Below are 7,034 nucleotides of genomic sequence, written 5' to 3'. Positions count from 1 at the left end.
TTTAAATCCTCCCATTCTTTGTTAATGTTCTTATAACTTTGGCCCAAAATTAAGCCTGACCCACAAAGCCCATTGTTTCTTCTCATTTTCTACCTCAGCGCCACACGGATGCCATGTTTGAGCCACGTAAGGTGCCAAACGGTCATGGCATACACCAAACACATCCCTGCCATACCTTTTTTACATCTTCCACATTCTTGCCTCTCCCTTCGCCACGGGTCTCTCTCCTATTGGTTGGTCAACATCCAACTCATAGCCTTAAAACCCTACTTACCATGAATCACCTATTGTACCCTTAATTTATTCACCTAAAATGACCTAACTTCCCTCAAGTCTTATATCAGATTTGGACTTTGCTTTTCCCTGACAAAAAGTGTGACTTTTTACTCGTCTTTTTTCTCTCCCTCAATATCCCTTCACCCTGTTCAAGCAAATTTTCATGGGTCTTTCACCGTGGCCAGAGATTAGCTACCCTATTTTTCTATCATTGTATTCTCAATCACATAGCCTGTAAAACTAGCCAAAGACTTCAATGTTCAACAACCCCAAACGTTAGAATTTCAATGGTAATTTTTGACCAAGTTCAAAATTCAAAATCTATTTTCCCGCCCAAGAACACTAACCCTTGGTTTTTACCTATAAATAACACCTTATATATTCAGCAAAAGAAATTGTTGGTGGGGGGGGGGGGGGGGGGGGGGGGGGGAAGCCAATGCATACACCCCCTAGCAACAAATTTTTGGAGCTGTATTTTCCTCTTTAAAAAGTTTCATGATCTAGTTTATTCAGTTAGATTTTCTAATCTTAAATTTCTTTAGCTTTGACTCTTTTTTTTAGGAAAAAAAATTCAAGATAGAATATAGGATTTCAGCATCTTTCATTGGACAATCTATCATGAGTATATCCAAGGCGACGTCTTAGTTCACTGCCCCACAAAAGGTTGGTGTTGAGATTATGTTTTTGTAATCGATATGTTGTCTTATTTATGTGTTTTATCGATTCATTAAAATACATATACTCACGTAAGGTTAAATTTTTATTTTTTATTGGCACACTCTTTAAGTTTTATTTCCTGGCAATTATGCACAGTTACAGTACTTGTTTAGCTAGATATATAGAATGGGCATGCAATCTATTTATACTTAGAGAACATATATGCAAGCATCATGTAGGCTAAAACTGATTCGGATCCACTCTGTACAAACTTAAGATTCCTTGTTTAAATATACATTACAAAATAAAATCAGGACGCTCACAATGATACTCTGCAAAAAATATGATTTATGATTGCTTCTGTAATGAGTATCAGCTATCCAGTTCTTTACCTTAAGATATAGTTTCACAGTTTTATGAGTATTGATTTGGGTTATGTTTTTAAGGATTAAAAAATAGCAACGTTTGCTTATGTGTCTTGTGTATGAGTGAGAATAAAAAGAATTTAAAGTGGCTAGTTAAATTTTATCACTTAGGGAAATGGTGTGTGGTATTTTCTATTGAAAAGGGAGGCTAGTTAGATTTTATCACTTAGGGAAATGGTGTGTGGCATTTGCTATTGAAAAGGAAGGCTCTTTTTAGTGGCCACGACAGATCATATGTCTTGGTTATTCTATATTCTCTTTTGGTATGGAGATAGTTTGATTTAGTTCTTGGTCTTTAAGGGCATGTTTTGTTTAATTTATATTCTGAGTGAGTTCATATTTGCCTCTAATCCATTCCCTTTCCTTGTTTTACATGTATATTCAGGAGCGTGTTTGGAGTTACGATTTAACTCCATCTCTATCCAAATTAGAGAAGCGACTAATATGCATCGTCCAATCGTGTCTAGAAGGATACTCCTTCCCAAAGAGTCCATTACTTTCCTTTCTACTTCCAAGCTTTATATATTTTTTTTCTTGCGAGACATACTCACTGTTTTTTGATTAATGGTTTGTACATTATCATCTTGTTATTTATATTTGTACTTGCCTCAATTATGTTTGGATTCGTGCTAACCAACTAGGAAAGATAGTTCAACATAGTCGTATATTTACCCACCTCTCAAGAAGATGTAACATTTAAAGTTTAGCTATTTTTGAATCCAAGGAATATACCCAAATAGAAATTTCCTTTTACCGAGTTTATTTTAATGCTTTCAATTAAGTTAAAAAATATCTTTTGGGTTTGCAAGATGATTTATTTTTTTCTCTCAATTCCTTTTAAGCTCTTTCCAATACAAACAAATGAACAATAAAGATTTTAAGGATTCAAGATGCAAGTTATATATGTTAAATTTTTGATTTTTGAAAATCCTAAAAATACATGTCTGTATGTCAAAAGGTTAGAATGACTCCACTTTTCAAATATGTTCCCAGAGAATAGGATCCAAGCTATATCATAATTTAGAGCATCATGCATGTATTATCATATAATTTTATTATTTTGATTGGATACTTTATTTTAAATTCACCTTTTCATGTAAAAATAGACATCTTTTTCTATTTACACCTGTGCACTATTTTAACACCGCACTATGCACCTTTACATATATTAACAAACATGTATTCTTTTATAAATCATTTCAAATCTCCACCATTTTTTAAACACAATTTTGTTTTATCATTATTTTTCCTCAAATTAATTTTATTTAATAGATAAAAAAGAATAGATAACCCTTTTAAAATATCATCAACCTAAGTTTGGCCAGTTAACCGTAGTTAGCGGATCTTTTAGGGTGCCTAATCCCTTTTCTTTAGGATAATTAGAACCCTTACTCAGAATCGCTAGTTAAGTAGACCTTAAAATGAAGTCTTTAATTGCTTTAATCACATAGTTTATAATAGATGTCCTAATTCACCATAGAACTAATTAGGTGGAGACTTCCTAATTTAAATCAGAATTTTTCCAATATATTGTACACTATTTTGACCTCGTGTTAAAATGGGGTATAACAATGAAAGCTTCAAAATGACTGTTAAATATTTGTTGAGTCCGTTAATGCCAAAGTTAGTCAACTTATATGGCTTTCCATGGGCCTTCATGGTATATATTTCTTTTATCATGATATGATTTATTTTTTTATTTAATAATAATTTTGATTTATTGGCGTTATGTTATAGGCTTGGGTATTTGAAGCCATTCCTTATTTGAGACAACAAGTGAACTACCAGGAAGAAATTTCTTGTCCAAGAATCATGAGATGGTTGTCAGCTAAAACTGATAAAAATACATAATTTCTTGATCTTTTTAATCCCTCGAAGAAAGCAGTAAGTCCAATTCTAATCAAGTTTTTGTTTTAATTAATGGTGATTTAAAATAATTTTATCATCATTCTAATATATGTACTGATTTATTTTGGATTGTCCATCCGTGGCTTGTTCCGACCAACCGAGAGTTAAAGGTGCCATTTTTTCTTACTTTACGGTTTGTGCAAACTTTATCGGACTATAAGGTCATTGATTGAATAAAAATGGAATTGTTTGGAGCAATAATCATTACAAGAAAAATAATTTTGGAGGGTGGTCTTGTTGCTGTTGATGATGGTAGTGGTAGTGGTGCTGTTGTTGGGGCTAATGATGTTTCTCTTACAATTTTTGAAATAAGCCATTATGATTATGATCATACTGGTTGTACAAAGTTTTCTCTAGATTTTGCCACATCTAGCGAATGTTCTACATGCAAATGTCAAGACTTCAAGGCGAAACATGATGGAGTGATTAATGCTATTAATGCACTAACTGCTTCTGTAAAGAAAATGATATCTAAGAGGGGTGTCATTTAAAAAAAAGGATTTCATAGCTATCACGATCTGAACCGGGGCCCTGGCCGTGATGAGCATTCCTGAACCTGAAGGCGCGGAACGCCCTCTGTCTCTCTGGTAATCATGCACATAATTCATATGATCAAAGTAATACGGAATAGACACAATAATACGGAAATATGGTCAACAATTTAAAACAGTTAAAGGCCTGAAAACATGCCAAACAATATTTAATAAACATCTGCAACCGTCTGCAAAATCTCTACTGACATACTATCTGAATAACTGGGACAAGGTCCCCAGCAGACCAAAAAGCCATACTAAAATAAATACCTAAATGAATAGGCCTTCCAAAGCAAAGAAGGGTCACCAACTGAACTCTGAGACAACCCTGTCTGTAGACTCTACTGAGGATCTGGACCCCTAGACTGCACCTCAGTACCTGGGAGGAAAGGGGGGCTGGCACAATTGTACTGGCACGCGAAGCAATCCAAAATAGAGTAATTGAACATATATATAGATATATATAATACGTGAGAGCAAATGTTCATCAAACATTATGCATAAAATAGTTTCTGAAAAACACATGGGCACCTTCTGAAAATATGTAACCTGTCTATAAATCTCAAACTCTGATCTGTGTATTACTTCTGAGTTATGTGGTATCCCCTACAAGTCTGATATTCCATGGGCGATATGGAATCCGCCATTGACTCGGTGGGGAATCCTTCAACCCTAGTATGCTGCAAGGGTTGGAGTTCCTAAATTTGATACGCCACACGACACTTAAGTCAGCGTATAATAATATACCCGGGTCAGCAAACCACGGTTTTAGGCAATGAGTTACTTGAACTCAAGCCCTCTATAGGGAACCACCTAACATCTCTGTATGCCTATTTTTAACCTTTTCTATACATGCAACATTCTGAATGTCTAAAATCATGATAGTCTGAAATATCTATTAGTCTGTGTCTGATATGGCATTGGTCTGAATTGGTATCGTTATACCAAGACTTGAAAGTCATGATTTCTGATCCATAATACATTAAGCTAAATCTTTCGTTTAAAGCATAATTTAGACCACCAAAAACATGCAACTGATATAGAAGATTTCGTGTTTTGAAACTCAAGTCAAAATCATGCAAAAATTTCATCAACATATGGTGGTCTAGTGCCTTTAGCAAATCCATGGAATCTTTCATTACATGCATTATGAACATTAAACTTCATGCTAGATTCCCTCTTTAGTAATTTTAAAACCACCTTTAAAACATAACAAGAGTTCAATCATTTCATATAGTGCTTTTCAGGGATGCAGTGCAAAACAATTCATATGCTATGAGAAATCTGAAAAAATTCACTAGCGAGGGAATTCACCGAAAATCATGCTTTCAACAAGAATTCATTCTTAAATACATGATTTCATACATTCATATTCTCAAATCACTTTGGGAAGGTCAAAAGACCAAAACAATGATGTTAAAACATTTAAAACATGAATATATACATAGATTCAAAAACTTCATTCTAAAACATGATTTTTCTATGCACATGAGAGTTTAGGAAAACCCCGCGTACCTCGATTTTGGAAAATAATGGGTGCTTCTTGAAGCCTGTGGATTGGGGATTCTAAATCTCTAATCAATTTTGAAAACCCACGGTTAAATCTTGATTTATTGGGTTTTTAGTTTGAAACTCTTGGGAGTGTTCTTGAGAATTTTTAGATGAATGTGGATGTATTTTGGAGAATTGGGGACTGAATTTTGTGTTTATGGCTGAATAAGGGTGGGAAAAGGACCATTTCCCCCCAAAAATGGAGTGTTTAAATCACTTGAAACCATAAGATATGCGCCACATATGATATCACATATATTTACATAGGCGCCGCATATGATATAGGCTATATTTACATAGGCGCCGCATATGATATCGCCTATATTTACATAGGGGCCGCATATGCTATCGCATATACTTTCCAGTGGCCATGTGCGATTGGTTAGGCGACGCATACTACTTTGAAAGGCCATAACTTATTGTTCGGGTGCTGGATTTTAGCAAAATTGGTATCGTTGGAAAGTTAACTTGAAGACCTATCATTTGACACATAGTTGGCTCTCTAATTCGATATATACAGAGAGTTATGGTCGATGGAAGCTAACACAAATTACAACGTCCACTAAAACTTAATCCATCGAAATAGTTTCAACTCGTCCTTGAGTTGAAGGACCTCTATGGTCTAAATTCATGCTCAAATGGATTCACATACTACATAAACATGCCAAATTGGCATAGGATTTAAGGCTTTGGGATTATCAACGCATCAGAGTCATGGTTTTTATTCTAGCCCGAAATATGGGGTGTTACATTATCTCCCCCTTGGGATCATTCGTCCCTGAATGATGGATAGAATGTCAAAGTCTTAAGGGTATGGGATAACGTGGACATGATATGTTCCCTAAGAAAGAATACACTGATCGAAAACATGACTATAAGATTGGAACTACTATTGTTTTAAATGCTTATGTCAGACATGTATACCCGAGGCATGGAATACACAACTGAAGTTACTCATAGGCTGAATTCTCATAATGAATCATGCATATCTGATGCATGGATCTGTGACCGAGTTGTTCTCATAAATGCAGGACTGAATACACTGATAAGCTGAACTTTTCTATTGAACATGCATTTCTAATGCATGCATATCTAACTGAACTAACGTATGAACGTATGGCTAAATACACAATAACTGATGTGAAGCTTGTAATAAGAATCTATGCATGCAACTGAATGGGGTATCTCCCCCTTGGTACCCTATGCCCCTCTATGAATGCTCAATTCACTAAGATACTCAAAAAACTGAGGCAATGCACAGGGCACCTACAAATTAAATCATAACTGAACATCTGGAATCTGAATTTAATGTATGATGCATGAAATGGGCTATACTCGTAACTACTGGTATACTCTATCTTGGAATAGTAGCATGTCTGACATTGCGAGTAGCATGAATAAGTGCAAAGATGAGAAAACAAGTCATGCGAATCTGACTGCTAAACTGACTTATTAGCCATACAGACTGAATTATACTACACCCTCATACTTAACTGGAGTATCTCTTCAGCACAATTTTCTAAAGAAATTCTAGCAGTAATAGGGAGCCATGAATCTTGGGTATGGATTACACAAGACATCCAACTAAGGAATCACCACATTGACACTACTCTGCAGTCTGGAACATAGGCATATAACTCCTAATTCAGGAGTTATATGCCTATGTTCCAGACTGCAGAGTAGT

At 35.1% G+C, this 7,034-nt stretch overlaps 1 long non-coding RNA gene across 2 annotated transcripts; it reads left to right on the top strand.

Annotated features, from left to right (window-relative positions):
• Positions 1–314: 314 nt before the first annotated feature.
• LOC107879708 lies at positions 315–2,111 on the top strand. Of its 2 annotated transcripts, XR_007043865.1 has the most exons (3): positions 315–566; positions 838–939; positions 1,744–2,111. It is a non-coding gene; the product is annotated as an uncharacterized LOC107879708 (long non-coding RNA). The 2 variants fall into 2 exon arrangements; XR_001677084.2 differs by lacking the exon at positions 315–566 and having other exon boundaries at positions 708–939.
• Positions 2,112–7,034: the final 4,923 nt, after the last annotated feature.

This window comes from Capsicum annuum, chromosome 8 (assembly GCF_002878395.1).
Source record: "Capsicum annuum cultivar UCD-10X-F1 chromosome 8, UCD10Xv1.1, whole genome shotgun sequence".
NCBI lineage: Eukaryota > Viridiplantae > Streptophyta > Magnoliopsida > Solanales > Solanaceae > Capsicum > Capsicum annuum.
Note: the sequence above shows the minus strand (reverse complement) of the source record. Positions and strands in the feature narration are given on the sequence as shown.